Consider the following 20,338-nt stretch of genomic DNA (forward strand, 5'->3'; position numbering starts at 1 on the left):
TCCTAATGATCCTTAGAAAATTCATCTATAAAATGATGAAGACCTTGAGGATCTTTGAACTCTTGAGTAGCAGCTGTTGGAAGGATTTTAGATTAAGAAGAGCTAACATCAATATTAAAGAGATGACAATCGTGCTTGTTTTCCTCGTAGATGACTATATTCCTTATGTATTGAGAGAATACACTATCATTTTCACATTTATGCTAATAATCATGAACCCTAGTAGAGAGCTATGATTTTTCATTAGGGATGGTTTCATGAATAATTGACTTGGCAAGATCTAAGATCATAATGTCATTATAGTCTTCGGCCTTAAGTTCCATTACAACATTATTGTGGAAGACTGAGTTCAAATCTACAATATAAACTAGAAAATATTGGAACATTAGATAAACAACTAAAGTAATATTTGTTGAGAATTGGTCTGGTTGTTCACAATGAGAGTTGATGTAATCTGAATGACAAAGCTGGAGCTAGCTGATGGAGTAATGCTTGATCATAAATAAACATCTTAATGTACAAAGGAAAAATGTGAACACTTTATAAAAATGAAGAACAATTTGCATAATTGAGGTTTCTTTTGGTTCCATCTCCTGGTTGTTTTTCAAAAAATTGAACTTAAAGCAATTTGCAGGATCACTGCAATGATCTAAATAGACAACCATCCTAGAGTGAAGCTGTGGATTATAGTGGAATGTAAAGTGACCCAAGTGATGGAATAGTTCCCTGATTTTGAACTAGAATGCATTGAGACCAAATCCCCCATTTGGAATTAATATTTATATGGTTTGGAAATGCTTTAGAGGTATCCAATAGTACACAGACTCTAGAATTAGAATGAGGGAGCTCAAATGGGATAAGATCATGTTTAATGAAGATGACTAATTTATTAGCAAGAATCTCCACTATGTCCACATCCCTATATTCCAATGGTAGTAGGGGAAAAGTCACCCAATGTGGAAAGAATAGGTAAGCCTTAGACCCCAGTTTAAAGTTGGGGGACCAAGACATGGTGAATACTCCCAAACCATGATAGAACCAACCCTTGTTCTTATGAATGAAATCCATAAGATTTGAAGATTCAAAAATGGCAACAAAGAAACACAAAAAAGAATCTAAAACAAAGATATCCTTCAGCCCTTTCCATGCTTGATAGGCCCAAGCCTTAATATCAAAAAATAATAGGGAGGTCTTAGAGAGCTTACCAATAAGGGCTAATATTTGAAGCAAATCAATTTGATCCTATAGCAAATGCTCAGGTAGAGTAATCGAATGTGAGTTAGGGAGTGGATTTTGATGCTTAGCTTGCCAAACTTGATTAGATTCCTTTGGATTAAAGGGCACTCCAAACTTTGTCTTTTGACTAACAAATTTTAGAGATGCTCCAATGTGCTGCTGTCAATTCTTGTATGGAGAAAAAGGATCCTTGAGATCACCTAAAGGGGGTTTGATAATCACTAGAGATCCTGGTGGTGTACCTTTGGAGATGTCAAAGATTAACTACTTTTGTTGGGATTGAGCACTATGAAACCCTCTCTTCTTGAAGTTATGTGATCAGTAAGATTTTGAAATATTTTCCCACCCATGAAGGTTTTTGAACTTGTGCTCACCAACATGTAGGGGAAAATGATTAGTGGAAATCCTATAATTCTATGCAGCTTGTCTAGTAGATTCTCTAGTCTCATAAGATGATATTCCAGTGTATTTAGGGGGATTTTCTATGATAAAGGAGGAACCACCTAAATGATGAGGCTTTCCTTGATATGCATTACAAGTAGACATTTCCTTTGAAATGAATTTTTGTTCTAGGATGCGCGTACCTTAACATGAAATTTGAGGTTGACGAAAAAGGGTTTCATGGGTTGAACTATCATTTTCCCTCTAAAGATCTTTGAAACCTCTGACACACTTTGAGGAGGTAGAGAGAGAGGGTAATGAGGGTTTTTCTGAGCAAACTAAACTACTTGAAAACCCTTATTGCTTTTATGGTGAATCTGCAGGTCCTTGCTTTTGACATCCCTATCTTGGGAAAAAAGGTCAAACATCTAGTTCTATGATGGCAGAGGTTGTTTCCTGCTCTAGCTACACACTCAGTCTAAAGGAATACCCATAGCCTAGCAATGCAAGTTGAACATGGCACTTTGAGACAACAATGGTTGCCTATGGTTGTATAAATGCCATTCTTGCTCGATTGGTTTGAAACCTCTCTAGCTCCTGCTCCTGTTCACCATCATCCTCTAAAAAATATTTTGTTATTAGGCTAAAATTCATGAAAAAATACATGTGTATTATTGATATACATAATATTTGTTATTTTCTATTTATATATTATTTCTTTTTTATTTTTGTTTTCTATTTATATATTAATACTTGTTAATTCAATGTGATATATATTATTATTTTCAATTATGTATTATGATACAATTTGATTATTGATTTAGAAGTATATAAAGATGATATTATTTGATGGGTAGTGAATTTTATTTTAAGCATATTTCAGATTTTAGATTAAATTTTTGTATTTTCAAATTAACAATATTAATTTTATTTTTAAATTAATTTTTATATTGTCCATTCAATAAATATAACAAATGGAAAAAATGTTTAAAAATATTTTCATACTTATTTGTAAAAAAAATGACTTATTATTATTTATACAAAAGGATTATTTTTATATTTAAAAGCTCTTTTTTTCACTTTTTTCTAATATTTTTTTCTTGTTTATTTATATGAGACTATTTATTTGACAATACATTGTTTAATATCAAAATTTAAAACTATTGTTGTATACAATTATATTTTTAAATATAATATAAATCATTTTATATTCCTCCCTAATGTTGTGAGTAGGACTACAATTAGATTAGAGTTTGGGTTAAAATCTTGTTTTCAATTTAGATTTAATATTTGGATTATGGTGGGGCTAGAACTAGAGTTTATAGTAGGGTTGTGAACAAGATTTAAGAATTACAATTAAGGGGTTAATCATAAATAGTTTTATGATCAGGGTTACAATTCAAATTAGGGTTAGTGTTAAGGTGAGCATTGAGGTTAGATTTTGATGAAGGGTGCTCCCCTTATAATCATAAAATCATAATAGAAACAAGAAACAACAAAAATATGGAAAACTTATTTTTGCCACAAATGCAGAATTATAGAAATCACAAGTACAATATGCTAACCCACATGGGTGCCTTCATTATAGTAATCTACAAGACAAGTTGCCAACTATCACACCATAGCTGGTCTAGAAAATGTTCAGGTCTTTCTTATATAGGTGATTTTATGCTCTCCAAGAAGGTTCTAGATATTGAAACTTAATACCTAGGGCTGACAGACCCTAACAATACATATAGAGTTGGCCAAATACATCTTTGATAATTATTTTAGATATTTCAGGTAACCTAACTTTAAAAGGCCATAACTCATGAACCATTGCTCCAATTGGCTATTATAACCACTTTTCAAAAATGCCAACTCATGATCTATAGGCCTGTGACCACACAAGTGCCCTTTTGTCAAGTATTTGGACCTTATTCGAGCACTGTAAAGCCTCCAACAGTGAACTTGAAGATTTTTTTGTAAATTTTTCCACCAAAAATCTACAATAACTTCTCCAATACTTAAGCTAGAGCAATGCAATTTTTATGGTAGGCTTACAACTCTAAAATAAACCTTCCTATATAAAATGAGAACATTTCGAGCTCATATGACAAACTTACTAAAATAGCAAGTTCCCATAAATAGTAATCTCCCTATCTACTAGTTCTTATTAAAATAGAAAAGACTGAAATGAAAATATTTTTGGGTGATGCAAGATTGCTCTTACACCTAGGATGCTCTTGCATCAGATTTATGAATATGATTAGTATTATGGTTAAAGTTAGGGTTTTTATTATGGTTAAGATTAGGATAATGGGTAAGGATTAGGATTATCTTTACAATTTGGATTAAGATATTGTATTTTAAAAAATAAAATCTTATTACCATAAATATCTCTTCGATGTTACCTATTGCACCTTACTAAGGTGTGATTACTAGTTTATTTCATGAGTGCAACAATGATCACATTTGTTCCTAGTGATGTTGTTAAGGACATATTTTATTAACAAGAAGTATTAGGAAGAAGGTGTAGGTGGATTAACAAAATTCAAGAGCTCAAAATTGATGTTCAAATCACTAAACTGGTCAAAGGGAAAGATTTCAAAAATTAATGGCCCAGTCAAAATTAGATGCAAATCAAATTAATCAAATGGATAATGAGCATAGGTTGTACTTATGTGATATGCACGTATGTGATTAGTAGAAGGATGTTGTTTATTACTTGTAGTATACGTGTTCTCCTCCTAGAATGAATGATAATAAGAAAAAAGAATTGAAGCTACAAGCCATTAGATATGTTATTATTAATGGAAAGTTGTGGTGGAGAAATATAGACGGTGTGTTACTGAAGTGTATAGATTAGGAAGACTCAATCAACATCCTGAATGAAATGCATAGTGGTGTATGTGGGGGTCATTATATGGAAAGTACTATAACTCACAAAGTAACAAGAGATGGATTTTGGTGGCCTACCTTGTTTAGGGATTCCCACGATTTAGTGAAAAAACATGACCCTTGACAGAGATTTGTAGAAAAGTTTTTTTTTTTTTTTGGCAATAACGCTTGAAACTAGAAGTGCAAGCCCCTTTTCAATAATGGGGAATGGATTTTATAGGTGAGATTGCAAATAAGTCTAGTGGAGGCCATTCCTAGATCTTAGTAGTGATAAATTACTTCACAAAGTGGGTGGAGGCCATCCCAACTAGAAGGTCAACCAACAAAGTGATGAATGATTTTATTCTAAATAATAACAATACTAGGTTTGAATACCTGGAGAAGATTGTCATTGACAATGCTTTGTGCTTTAGGTCACATGAATATATCCAATTTTATGATAGATATGGAATAACTAGGTCAACATCCTATCCGTACCACCCTCAAGGAAATGGAAAAACATAATCTAATAACAAGAACATTTTGAAGATTATCAAAGGGATTCTAGATAAGAACAAAAAGGCTTGGGATTTCAAATTGCCTCTAGTAGTATGAGAACACTAGGTAACAACAAAAAAGGTAGTTGGCTTAGCACCTTTTGACTTGGTGTATGGGATTCATGCATGAATACCTCATGTATTAATTTAACTGGGATATATACATTCATCCCAAAATATGATGAAGATATAACTAATAAAATACAAGATATACTAGATGATATCCTTGAGTTGGATGAAACTAGAAGGGAAGCATCAGCCATGAATGTCTAGATATAGCTCTAAATGGAGCATCTATATGAAAAGACATCCAAAAATAGAAGATTTGAGGTAGATGACTTGGTGTTGTCATGGAATGCTAGATTAGAGGATAAGGGAAAACATGGAAAGTTTGACCCCATTTGGTTAGGACCATATCCGATTCACGTCAAGTGGAGAGAGGATTCATACATCATTAGGGAACTCTTTGGTGACCTTCTTGAATTTCTAGTTCATTGACAATTCTTGAAGAAATAATTCCTCTAGGAAGTATTTTTTCTTCCATGAGCAGTAGATCAGGTTTGTTTTTCTTGTAAATTTAGTACATAAGTGTGTTTCCTTGTATATAGTTTTGGTTTGTTTTCCCTTTAGTTTGCTACTGCATTTCATGTCATCTCCTGTGCTCTCTAAGTGTTGTCAATTTGGTAGTCTTCTCTCCTAGTGATTCTGGTGTTCTTTCATGGACATAAATTGCCCATCATCCCTAGAGAGAGCCACTGTTAGCCTTATTTTCAACATGGTGTAAAAATCTCTAAAGTAACTATGAGATTTTTCCCTATATTTTGTCAAAATAAAGTTCCCGTGTAGTGCCATATGAGAAATCACCTTAAGAGTAAAAAAACCATATCAAAATGTGAAAAACCCTTAGAGCTTTATATTCTAAAGTTACTTTTGAAGTAACTTAAGCAAGGGTCTTTATGTCATGTGAGGAAGTCCCATTTTCTTAGCCTAATATTTTATACCTAAGTTGTGAACCTGCAAAGTATTCCCTTATGATGTATTTTAACATAACTTACAAAGTGACTTCACATCATTTGTTAAGGCCCTCATGTGTTCCTAGGAATTGATAACATTGATCCTTTGCTCCATGGTGAAAATATTTTCCTAAGTCCAAACTTTGGTATTTAATCACTCTTAAATTTTGTATGTGCAAAGTAAGCTTGGGTCTAAGATTGATAGTAGGCATATTTTTGCATGATTGGAATCTCTAAATGTGAGAACACAGGATGAATACACGTATCACATGGTGGGCCCAAGCCTTTAACAATGCTTTATAATTGAGAAAAAATAGACGGTGATTGTATATTCATGAGGTTTGACACCTTTGAACCCAAAAATGTAAGATGCAACCATGCGTCTTTGATGGGATTGTGTGACTTGAGAATGGTCAAATATTTTAGTGGAAGATTCAACGTCTATCATGCTTTTGCATCCTTGGTAGGAAGTCTCACAAAAACATGAGATCACTCAATGTAGATATGAGACCTAGGTTAAAAGACCTCAATGGGACTCAATGACCTAGTGAGGTTATTCTCTTTCACATTGACACACCTGAGTCTAGTGTGGGTATGCTATAATAGGTCTTGAATGTAGATACTAAAGAAAAAAATCAACAGTTTGTGTATTTTTGTAAAATTTGAAGGTTGCCTCACTAAAATGTGAGATGATGCCATGTGTATCTAAGGATGGGTGAATGCTGCTTCAAAGATGGAATCTACACCAAGATTAGATGACCATCACATTTTTCACATTCTTGATTGAGACTCTTGCAAAAATGTGAGATCTTGATGCATGTCTAGGTTTTGAGTAAGTGAAATGCTTAGTGGGACCTAGTGAATGAGCAAGGACCTAAGATATGGGTTTTCCACATGGAATGTGTTACTAGGCTCAAGTTTCATTGATGAAATATCATCTTAAGGAAAAAATAATTGGACAACTCTTGTGCTTTTGTGAGGTTTTGACATCTTGAACCCAAAAACATGATATTTCTCCATGTGTCTCCACATTCCAAGTATTAAGAAGAAGGTTACTAAAGAGATCTTGTTGATGATTGTGTTCATTTGCAACTAAAGATTTCAAAGAAAGATTTAGAGAAAATTTCCTCAACAAAGAAGAAAGTAAGTAATAGAGTTTGACCCTCAAATTTCCAATTCAATAGGAATTTCAAAGAATTCTTAAAAGTTTGTATGGTAAATTTGACTATTCACATCATTGTAAATCCCTAGTACTAATTTATTTAATAATTATAGAATCCTATCCCTCCTATTTGCTTAAATACATGAAGATACTACCCAAAAAGCACTCTAGTAAATTCAATTACATGGATAGATGTCTAAAAGATGATTTCACTAATCAATTACCTATGTCCAAAGAGGGTAGGGCTACCTCAAAGGAGGAGAAAATAATGGGGAAAGAAGTGTACAAGGGTGTGAAGGATAAATATGGAAATATCCATGATGTCTTCATGCCAGCTAAAAGTTTAGATGTTTTTAGAAGATGGTAGGACAATGTAGGAATCCATTTGTATAATGTAAGACAATATGACCTTAGAAAATTGGTTGTTCCTAATATTTTAAGATGTAGAATTTCTATTGGAGTTAGCAACAATATGTGACCCTATTATGTAGATAATTAGGGATCTAGATGGAGAGATCTCACTAAAAATTGATGTTGAATCAATTAGAACATTTTTTGACCTCCATTCGGCCCTAGATGTAACTGATAAAGTTGATTTTCAAATGTTTAGAGATGCCTTCAATCAAGTCAAGCCGGAGGTAATGAAAAATTTGATCTCCCCTTTCTTAAAAAATGTGAATAGGATTAAATTTACACCTATAGATTTATCATCCATTATGGGTTATGTAGACAACTATGATGATACCATGTTGAACACACACACTTCCCTATACCAAGTATTAGGGTTAGATAATAAGGGAAAGTTCAACAAGGAAACAATGTGGATGTGCCTAGGGATTCAAAAGTATGGTGTTGCTATTATTTATGATTTCTCTTAGTACTTATAAGAAGCAAGAATTAATGAGGGATTGTTAACCCTACTTAGCAAAGAAACATCATATTTTAGATGGAACTTGTTGCTCATGCATATGGTCCTTTTCCACAACAAGGATTATTTTTCCAAAAATATATATATGGAGTTTGAAAGGGATGATGAAGTGTTGCTAGTTAAATTATTCTCAACTATCATGTCTGTTGACTTGAATGAGCCCAATTTTACATTTTTTGAAAATAAAATTGGAATTTCTCTTAGGAGGAGATTATTTCCATTTGTTAGAGATTTTCCACATTTCTTGTTCACATTTTTAAGGCTAATTCATTGTAATACTATTCCAAAATTATGTCATCGATAGGGTGATGCTTATTTTTATCCTCACACAACTATCATCAACATTTAGATTGCCTAGGGAGACCTTTGTGTTCCAAGGTATGTCCCATTGACGGTTAGATTTCTTGAGGTTATTAGACAAATCAATAAACTCTAGGATACTAATTATCCTAAAAAGGCTAATAAGGGAACTTTCTTCCCATACCTCACAATTTTTCATCATTTTGCAATGACCAATGGAGCACATAAAGACCTGGATTAGTTGCTTAGGCTTTATAGGATAGATTTCAACTCCAAGAGATTAAATGACATAGAAGGGTTCTATCAAATGTTAATGAGAAGGATATAGATGATGACAAGAGGTGGCCATGAATTTGACTTCCCAAAAGATATTATTAGGAATGATGAAAATGCTCAATCTCAAAGAAGAAAGAAGAAATAATGGCATTCTTTCAAGGATATGCTAGATGAGGATCCAAGACTGGATCCAAATTATGATCCACTCTTAGATGCCAAAAGTTGGGCTCATAAATTAAGAATAATCCTTGAAAATTTCTCAAGTATATAGGATACCATGAATGAGAGACTTGGCATGGCCAAGAAGGAAAATGTTACATTTGTAGAAGATGTAGAAGACCTAGAACTATTGCTAAAGGAATGATATACAATTCCCTAAGAAGGAAGGGGACAAAATAGATTAGGAAAGGAGCCAGAACCTCAAGGTGATGAGCCTTAAAAGAAGAAAAAGGTTGAAAGTGGCTTGAAGGTATACCCAAGGAAGAAATATGTTAGGGGACCAATGAGAATAGTAGTTTTGGGGGGTCAATGAGCTAAGGATCCAATAAGGATAATCCCATCCCCTCAATCTCCAAGACCACCTACTCCATTGTCACCTTCTAGAAACCATCATGATTTATTTCTTAAAAAGGACTAAGGTTTGTAGCTTGAAGAAGAGAAAGTTCCTAAGGAGGAGGAAGAAGAAGATTTCATCTATGTTTCTAAAGAGTTATTAACAAGAAATACTCCTCTTGTGCCAAGAGCACCTATTTTAGATATTACTACATAAGAAATGAAAGGACTCTTCCCTAGGGATGTAAGAATAGAAGCTTGCAGAGATTTTATGAAGGATGATGAATATATTAAATTTATAGCCTTCAAGCAACTATTTTGGAAATATTAGAAGACAAAATTCCATTAGAAGATAGAGAAGAAGAAATTACAAAGGCATGATGTTGATAATGATAACCTCATCCAACAGATTGGAGATGACATGATATAAAAGTTTGAAAGCACCACTCCAAAAGAGAGGAGGAAATTTTTAAACAAATTGGGGTTTTTTTTGTTGCCCAATTTGAATGTAGAAGATGTTGTAGCATTTTATTCAATCATGCAAGACATGAGGTCAAGAAGACCTATTGTCAGACAATTAGGTAGACCAATTAGAGGTATGTACTAGGGTGAGGATTTTTTGATTTAACCACTCGATCTTTCTCCACCTCTCCTTCTAGGAAATAAATTATCGATGAGGGTGGTGGAATTAGAGGAAGTATAGTTTTTCAGAGAGTCAAAGATGAAAAACTCCTAGAATCAACTAGTGATATGAAGGAACATGTTTCCTATGTTGATAGAGTGGCCAAAGAAAAAGAGAAAAAGTATGAGGATTTATAGGAAAAATTCAAACATGTTTTTGGTGCATATGAAAATTAGTTAAAGATACCTACTAGCTTGCAAAATCAAGTGTATTTTTTGGAAAAGAGAATAGCTGAATTAGAAGCAATTAGGCTCCCTACTGCAAATAAGGAAGGTCTTTCAAATTTTTTGAGTATAGTAATGGTTACACCAACAAGTATGATAATGTCAATACAAAAAATTACACCTAGGGAGGATAAATACATTAATTATTTGATTAAAGATGTGGTATACTTATTGATGAAGGTTGAAAATGACAAAAGAAATTTGAGTTCGAAAAGGAAATTATTGTTCAAACTGCATTGATGCACCTACATGAGAAAATAAATAATTGAATGTCCAAGGATTCATCAAGTGTGTCAAGTGCTTTATTCAGCCATTAGCAAGTTTTAAGATGTTAGATGGATGGTTAAATAAACTTATCAATAGTGGGTAAACAAAATTGAAAAGATAAGAAAAATTAAATTATGTGTAAAAGTGGACCCAAATGCCCCTCTAGCTGCTATGGGCACTGCTAAAATTGTCAAATCACTTAAGGGATTCTCAATTTTGCCAGATCATATTGAAACCAAAGATTGTGGAGTTAAAGGGAAATTTAGAAGGATTTTGAGACACACTTGTGCCAACTATTTTAAATGAGGACAAAAGTGTATAATGGTTTGTAGATTGGTGAGCTTAATCAATAAACAAGGTGAATGAACTGGTAAAACAAGTAGCACTAGATATGGATATTTTACTTTTAAAAGAGTGCATTACAAAATTGGTAAACTCTTGGGTGTTTTATGAGAATTTCAAGAAAGAGGTGACTCATGCCATAGTTAAATATAATTCTTATAGATAAGTGGAAGATTGGATCCTTACACATTCTTGGCCAAGTAATGATGAATACAAGGAATGGGTGAAAAGGTACGTCCCTTCTCATGTATCAAATAATGAGAGTCCACCTGAACAATAATTAGTTTTAAAGATATTCTCTTTTGATGATGAAGTGCAATTAAAAGAAAAGAGCCAATAGTCATTGGATCCTAGAGATGTCACATCAAGCTTTAGAAAAGATCAACTGCATGTTGTTACAAGAAAAATTAGGTTTTTTATTATAACTATGATATTTTTATCAAGTAAATATGTGACATGTTTCCATCTATCACGTCTGAAGCTTTTTGTGATCCATCTTTATAAGTGGATTCCTAAGACTTAGAGATAGTTCAAAATTTTGATCTACTAAATGTAATTTATTAGTTTGAGTTAGTCCAATACTATGTTGTTAATTTTTAATTTACTTTTGGATTAAAAAGATAGAGCTACAACAATATGGATTTCTTTTGTGTAATCTTGAATCATGAATCTAATACTTTGATGTATATTTTCAAGGAAAAGTAATACAGATTGAGAAATCAATGAAGTTACATAATTTAGATCTTGTCTCTTTTCATCTTGTTCTTTGATTTGTTATAGTTCAATGAAAAGTGAGTTGAATTCCAGTACAATTTTTTTAGAATTTTGTCTCATTTCGTGTTCTTCTATTAATCTAATTGATTAAGTAGATGTTTGACATGTTGTAAGATAATCAAAGTGCCTCATGAAGAGATCTCGACTTTTACAAAGTAAGGGAGTAGATCTTGGGTAATAGAGTCAGATTAATGAGTTGGGTCCCAATAGATAAGCACTGACCATATTTTCACTTTGGGTAGACATTAAAGTTTTGAATAGTAAAAAATCCTTTAAAAAAATCATTATTTTATGTTTGAATTGTGAGGTGGAAAGTATCGCCCATACTTGGCTTGGGATTCATTGGATATGGATTAATAAGTTTCTTTCATTCCTTTATTTTCATTAAGCTAGAAAGAAACAAGGGCTCATATTTGTTTAAAATAGGGTTAATGTTTATGTGTTGTTGTATAAATAATTATATTATCCTAGGTATACTAGAGAAAGCCAGTTTATCTTTATCAGTTGGTCCTTGAGTCTATCATTTGTATTTGTCATGGGAATTATCTACCCACTAGGTATATTCTACAGTCTACAAGGTAATTGAAATCTTGTGAAATCATGAGCCAACAAAATGGTGACTTTGTTGGGGACATACTATGTGGCTATGCATAGAATTTTTTGTGGCATGTGAGTGATAAGTTTCCTTTCATTGTGTGATAGAATTACCTTCCCCTACAGTACATTTTTGTTTTATTGGGTTGATGTGTTTGGTCAAACTTAGGTGTAAGTGTGAAATATTTTATGTTATAAGTGGTCTGATGAAGGTAGTTATGTCTAGGTAAGGGGTTTGTTCCCTAATTGGATTGATTCAACCTTTTTATAGATTATCAAGGTTTTTCATTAGAAAGGCCTTATTTTCATTAGTGGGTGGTGACTTAGTCAAGGTTTCCTAACTAGTTTTTAGTTTATAGATGAGAAGAGAGAAAATACAAGGGCCTACACAAGGTCGCATCCTAAGGTCCCACTATAATTATAATTACCACAAGGTTGTAGAAGGAATATGCACAATAAAAAAGAGAGTCAAGTCATGCTTAGAGACCTAGGGATGATGTTGAAAATAATCCTCAGTATCAACCTATAAAAGAGAAAGAGTTTTCATCCCTATGTTTTGGATTTGAGAGTATTGTGTTTGTAGACAAACTTTTGAAAACCCCTTTTCTAGTAGAAAATCGTCTATCAAGATTAGATTGTTCAATCTACTCAAGAGCTTGCTTTTAGATAGAGTGGTTCTAAATACATGGATCAACATAGAAGATCAAAGAGTACCCAAACTGGTGGATCTCATCCAAAACATCCTGATCTAGAGAAGATTCCTTTTACTGGGAGGAATCTCATAGATCTCAATGATGCTATAGGAATAGAAGCTACCATTGTCAATCTTGATGATTTATTCACTGAATTATATTCTATTAGAAGGAAAGTAGCACATGAATATGTCAAATGCATACATTTGGAAAAAGAAAAAAAGAGAAGGTAACCACGAATGCTCTCATAGGAGGAGGATTTTTTTCAAGAAGAATGGCCTCATTGAAAGAATAAAATAAAAGGTTGGAAGATAAATCTACATTATTGCATACATACCTAATTGGTGATCTTAAAGCATTAATATCTAAGTGTCTAGATGAGATGTGTGTGTCAAAAGAGAAGGAGAGACTTGTTTTAAGATAAATTGACCCATACAAACCTTCAAAAGATACAAAAATCTAAGCAAGTATAGTAGAACCTGCAACTAAGGTTTTAGACAAAGGAAAGATAAAAAATGGGTGGTGTACAAATTAGTGAATTTGCATCAACTTCAAAGAGTTACCTAGCTATGTCCAAAATTGACTTGGAATTAGAGAATGCTAGGAAAGAATGTGAAGATCTAGCTAGGGAATTGGAAAAGACTAAGAATGAAGATCAAGCTACAAAAATGAGGAAGATCCATTTCCTTAATCTTATTCTTATCTTACTATTGGGCTAGTTATATCTTCTCAAGGTATGTCCTCTGGTGTTTCTCGTGGTCCTTTGACAAGTAATGTTGGTACTTCCCATGCTAGCCCTATGGTTTCTTATGATACAATAGGTCAAAATGTGTCTCGTAAGAAAGTAAATACTAACTTAGGAACAATAACTAATACCTCTAGGCCAAGTGCTAATGGTACCCTAGATTTTCATAAGAGACTTATATATTTTGAGAGATATAAACAAATATCATTTGTAAGCATTCTAGGATATCCGAATCTTGTTCCTAATGAATTGAGAGACAAGGTTACTAAATTTTCTAGTAATAATGCTATTAGCGAAGTAGAATTCCTTAGAAATTTAATTGACATGTTGAATGACTACGAAGTATAATATTAAGATGTAGTCATGAAGTTGTTTGTACATTCCCTCACTAAAGATGTTAGATATTTATTTTCAAGACTCACTAATGATAGTATTAGCTCCTAGGAGGATTTTGAAAAATATTTTAAGTAACAATAGCAAGATAATATGAATGTTGGCCTTATGTTGAATGAGTTCAATAACATTGTTGAGCTATCATTTTGCATGATGATTAATGATAGGAATCCTTTTGAACTCCTCTCTTGAAAAGCTGATTTGGGATCAACTCCAAAGTTCCAAGTGATCTTGTGACCTACTAGAATCCACTTAGTTGAAGATAAATGTGTTTGTTCACAAAGAGGCCTTTGTTGGTTTGAACCACTTTCAGATAAGAAGTTCAATCTATTTGCTATTTAAAATAACCCCAAAAGAGATATATTTTTGGTATTTTTTTTGTTTTTTAAATGAATGCAAGCTAATAATGCAACTATATGAATTCCTAATTTAACCAAGGGTTAGAAAAGAAAATAATGAAGATAAGGTAATGAGAGATGAAAGAAAATAATGTGAAAGGGAAATTCCTAAGAAACATAAACCATAGTAGCAACACATCTGTGAGTTAAATAGTCAAAAAGATTGGGTATGAAATCAATAAAAATAGGACCAACACTTCCTCAAATCCATATACGAAATCATCGATGGAAACTTAGTAAAAACTAAAAGATTTTTCACTTCTCATCAAATAGCAAGGCCATGGAAAGTGCACTCATGCGAGACAAGAAGTTATGTAGGAATAATAGGGTGATTTCTTCTCCAATTTGGTATGTTAGCAAAATTTTTCAACACGCGACAAACACTAGAACTAAAAGATTGCCAATCAAATCAACACAAAAAACCATTTGCTCCATTATTATCATGAATAAGAATTCACAAATAATAACACACTTTGGCAAGAATAACTACACTTAGAATGAGAGCACCAATAACATATATTATTGTATCAAAATAGTAGCCTAGAATACATATTACATTCTTGAATTTATAAGAAATTATCTCCTCAATTTATGTTGAGAGTGAGAGATCCCTTAATGAAAACATATGCTTCTAGAATAATTAAAAACAATTAATTATGTACAAATTGACTCTCTAAATGGTGCTAAGTAGGACTCCACCCTTGCTTATATCAATTAATGGGTGCATGAGCCTTTACATGACTCTAAAAAATAAAAGAAGGAATAGATAAGAAGAAGGAACCTATAAGAGGATCTAAGAGCCACTAGAAACTCTAAAAATGAAAGCTTGACCTTCTTTATGCACTTTTGGGAGTTGAATTGCCGTTAGAATGCATTTTTGGTGCATGGAAAGCTCTAAATTTGGAACTGGTAGTTAACTGTCGGTGCACCTCTGACTTCTTCAAAAAATTTTGCACAAATTTGGAGTAGCACACATTGCACACCTTGTGCATCTATGCACATTGTGCACTTTTAGAGAATTTGTGCAAGGTGCTCAATTCACCAAAAAAAATTAAAGTTCTCTATTTTGAAAATGATTTCTGGGTTTTTCTTAGACGAGGTATGTGAGCACTCTTGTGTGCTTATTTTTCCCTTTTTGATGATTTATACCCTCTTTATAGCCAAACACTTTCATAGACTTGAACTCCTACTTCTTGTATCTAAAATCCCAAGGCACCTGTATTGAATTTTGTCATTAATAGTTGCATAAGATGAGGAAATTGTTTTGGTTCATGTGTCCAACCTCTGTATCTTTGATCTTTAGTGCAAATTCATGAATCAAAACTTATGTGTGACTCCTTTGAAGGTGAATGTTACTAGCTTAGGTGAGATCTCTATTGCTTTTGAAGATGCTATGATCATTTGTGCACTTGTGCATTATGTGCCACACCTTCGCATTATGCACACTTGCACACCTTCATGTTATGCACATATTCATGAACTATGAAGTCTATTCCTTGATTTTTTCTTCTCTCTAATTGCTCTATCCTTCTCAGACAAAGATCAAGTGATCCAAATTATCCAAAATGATCAAATATTTGAAACTTTTTCATATCAAAAATTTTTAGGCATTTTTAACTGGCTCTTTCAAAGGTCTTCTACTCAAAATTTCAATTTGAAACTTTCATTAGTCCCTAATAATGGGTAGCCAAAGGCTCACTGTTTTAAGGACTAAAATTATTTTTTTAGTTCTTCTTTTCAACGGTGTGAATGGTTTTGAATTTTGAGCTCTAGGTCACAAGTTATGACCCCGACAAGTTATCCAATACCATGCATATGTAATAATGAGAATGTTAATTTATTTGAAAAAAGAAGAAAAAATTAGTTATATTGCGTTGAAAAACCGAAAAGAGGACTCCTTAGGACTTAGACTAACAAAATTTGGTCAACACTAGTTAAAATAATTTATTTTGCCCCCAAAAAAGCTATTTTTTGCACTAGCACACCTAGTGTACCTTGGAAGGTGCACTAGTGTGCTAATTTTCCTTGGAAAATTGGTAAAGTACACAGTTGCACACTAGCACACATGTACGCCTTGACAAGGTGAGCATGTGTGCAACTACGCACATGTGCATCTGCACATTGTGAGTGCGAGAGAGGGGGGTGGAGGTGCACACCTTCGATGTGTGCACCTTATGAATGTGCACACCTTTGAAACCTTTGAGGGTATGCACTATTGGAATTTACAATAGGAAAGGTAAATGTCTAGGGGGGGGGTGAATCAATACTTCAAAATTTGACCCATAAAACATTCACCACACATCCATCTCATACATTCAATAAGTAAGCTGAAATACCATGTCAAACATGTACATCTAAAGCATGTAAACAAGTAAGCATTCACACATATATGATGCAAGATATGATTACCTAGAAACCCTCCAATGAGAAGGTAAAACTGGGGTGCGGATGATGCCCACAAATCTTCACTACTGTAGTAATAAAGTGTATCCAATGAAGGTTAAAATGTCTAATCATCAGACATGATCTACCCTGTGAAAGGTCTACCCTATTAAAGGCTTACAAAGACTATTAGGTCTTACCCTGTTAGAGGATTTCAACACCCTGTTAAAAGTGTGCCTTGTTAAAGGACTTCAACTCACAATTAACTAAGCACCTTGTTAGAAGATTTCAATACAGCCTGTTAGGACTACTTTGTTAAGAGATTTAACTGATTTACCTATTAGAATGTCTCAACATTGATCCTACGGTTAGCACTTTGTTTCTTGATGACATATCACCTCTAAACTGATCTATTCTTGATCCTTCTTGATCAAATGTCTCTCTTCTATTTACTATTTTCTTCCTCTGTTCTCCTTTAATTGATTCTGCAATGATTCACAACTCCTTAGCCACCACCATGAATACTCTATTTGTTCATGAAAACTTCTCTCTCCACTCTTTCCACACATGTAGAAAGTTTATGGTTTGTCCTCCTTAAGAAGATCTAGATGACTTAGGGTTAGGTACGAATCAATAGCTTTGATTCATCCATTTTTCTACTTCAACTTTTCCTTTACTTGATTTGATGCATGTAATTCATAGGGATTCCAACTTAAGATTTATCCTTATGACCAAAATATTGTAATTCAATCAATAAGTTGGCTGAAAAATGGTTTACATAGTAGTTTTTGCCAATATAATCAACTATGAAAAAATTGTGTAACTTAGCGTATGAAGTCGCTGACGCTTGACATAAACTAATTTCTATACTATGACTTAGCATCTGAGTGACTTAGCATGCACTGCTTACTTGGCTCCTAAATTACTTAGCATACACTATCTGCTTGGCACTTGAGTGACTCAACACATGAGTGACTTGGCACTCACTGTTCTCAATAGACACTAACTTATACATGTTGTGCTTGACATATACTACTTGTTCGGCATGAACTAAGTAAATGACTTAAGTGTCTAGACACTCACTAGACAAAGCTAATTTCAGATCAACAATCTCCCCCTTTGACATGAGTGTGAAAAAAACTTGGTCATGCATTAATGCTTTTATTCTTACAAGCATAACATATCTCTTATTCAGCTTCTATACAAAATGACAAAATATCAAAATTTTGCAACAACTTATACCTCAAAATATTATAACTCCCCCTAAGTTGTTAGATTGGTTTTTGTACTCAAAATGTTACTTTTTTTGAGTAGATGTACCTCAACTGATACTCTTTTACTTGCTTGTTGTGCTTTCTAATCTTTTCTTGCTCCCCCATGCTCTTACTTTGTCTTAGCTTAGCTCTCTTTCTCCTCATTTGTTTAAGCTAACTTTCTCCCCCTTTTTGACACTGATGTGAATGGGTTATACACTAATAGTGTGTTTTTCCAAGAAAGATTTATGGACCTCAAGGATAATCTTAAGAGCTACATCCCAATTATCACAAGCTACCTCCAAAGACTTAATTTGGATGGCCAGCTCGATAGCAAGGTGAACTAGGCCATCTAATGTAGAAAGATTAGGATCTTTCTTCATAAGAGGTTCTGCATAGCCTAACTCCTTGTTATAAATCTTCATGTGAGGAATCAATGTAGTTTGGATGCTTATCAGTTTGACCCTCATGGTGGCTTCATCTACATATAATGCTGCTAACTGACTTTGGGTTTGCAACAATGTCTTGAAATGCTTCTCACTTTGAGCTGGAGTCATGGACAATTTTGCACCTGATGAATTTATTTGACTTTCCAAGCTCAAAATGTGACTCCTTGTCTATTGTGTGAAGAGTGTAGGATTACATAGTTTGGTGTATAGAGAGAAAATGCTCTCAAGTACCTTGTTCACACTTTCTAACTTAGGTGCCAATGCAACTTGTGTAAGTGCTATATCACCATATATTTTCTCATTCACTTTAGTTTGAAATTTCTTTTTAGACCATTCTAATTTTTTTGCATTAGTATCAAGGTCTACATCACTTACCTTTTCCACTATATTTGTCAATTGTTCAATATCTCGCTTGGTTTCATCTGGAGTAAGAAGACTAAATGCATCTAGGAAGATGTCTTTAATATCAAGAAAAGCTTGATTTTACCTTTGCTTCCTTTTGAGTAGTTCTTGATGTTTATTTCTAGATAGGGCTTCTTGAAGTAAACCCATCTGCTCTATTGTCATTGTGGCATAATCATATTTTGGCAAAACAATTTCATCATCCAGGTGTACATCTCTATATGTTATTACCTATTTTTCCTTTGATGAACTTGGACTCAAAACTGATAATTGAAAAGGTGTTGCAACTATGCTCAACCTATGAATAGTGTAACTAGAAGGAGTGCCAAATTTTGGTAAAGTTACCAGTGCTGGAAGTGCTACTCAACTTTGGTGTCAACTCAGTCTCTTGAGGCTTGTCCTTTTCTACCACATTACCTTGAATTGCACCTTGAATTTATGCTGGAGGGGAAGATGAATCTATTTGACCTATTTGACTCTGTGTTTTAGTAGTGGCTTGAGTTTCCACTTAATCCTCTCCAATTGCATCAACCTTTTGTAGTGTAACTTTTGGTACTTTATCTAAAGATTATACATTAGTGACTTGAGGGGTAATTGTAGGTGGTTCTTGTGTTTTCATCTCCTCCCTTGTAGTGTTAGTCACCAATTTCTAAATTTCATCTACACTCACCAATACAGGGTTGTCACACAATTTAGCCTATAGTGTAGATTTATCAAGTATCTTTTTCAAGTCTTCCTCTATTAGGGGATTGATGTTCTGAGTAGTGAGATCAAAAAAATCCTTTACTGTGAAAGTTTTAGTACTCTCACTTGTTATTTGGCAAGGGCTGACATTTGGCAATTGTGTATCTTGTACACTCTATTCTTGTTTCTACTCTTTCTCAGCTATTTCCTGATCATCTACATTCATTTTAGTACCTCCCTCAACTGTGTCTTCATTATTGTCATCTTCTTCATCATCTTTAACCTCAATAGGCTCTTGTTCTCCTTCTTTGACTGTAGCTAACCCATATGTGACTTTCCACATCTACGTAGTCTTCTTTACAAACTCTTCTATGTTATTCTGTAATATGTTGAAGGCTCTATATTTAGGAACAAATCTAACAACATATTTCTTTATGGCTTTAGCAATTTGTGCCTTACTAAGTTCATGCATAACTTGAGTGAGGACATTTTCTCTAATTTTCCTTTTAGTATCTAAACAAAAGTGCCATTTTTGCTCAACTTTTTCATATAGGCTTTTAGATATGGAGTTGGAAATCTCTAGAGGAGCTTTCTTGAGTGTAGCCATCATAGCATATATTGCCTCCTCCACTTGATTCTTTTCAAAATTTCCAAGATTTTCAAAATCAATGTGAGAAAATCTTGATATATCTGCATTATTTCTAACATTCTCACATAGATTATCTAGATCTAAAGATGGATTATGGCTCACCACTTGGAATTGGCTATTGTTATCAAATTTAATTCTTTCCTC

Source organism: Cupressus sempervirens, chromosome 10 (assembly GCF_028749045.1).
Source record: "Cupressus sempervirens isolate cs-2001-9-10 chromosome 10, ASM2874904v1, whole genome shotgun sequence".
Classification (NCBI taxonomy): Eukaryota; Viridiplantae; Streptophyta; class Pinopsida; order Cupressales; family Cupressaceae; genus Cupressus; species Cupressus sempervirens.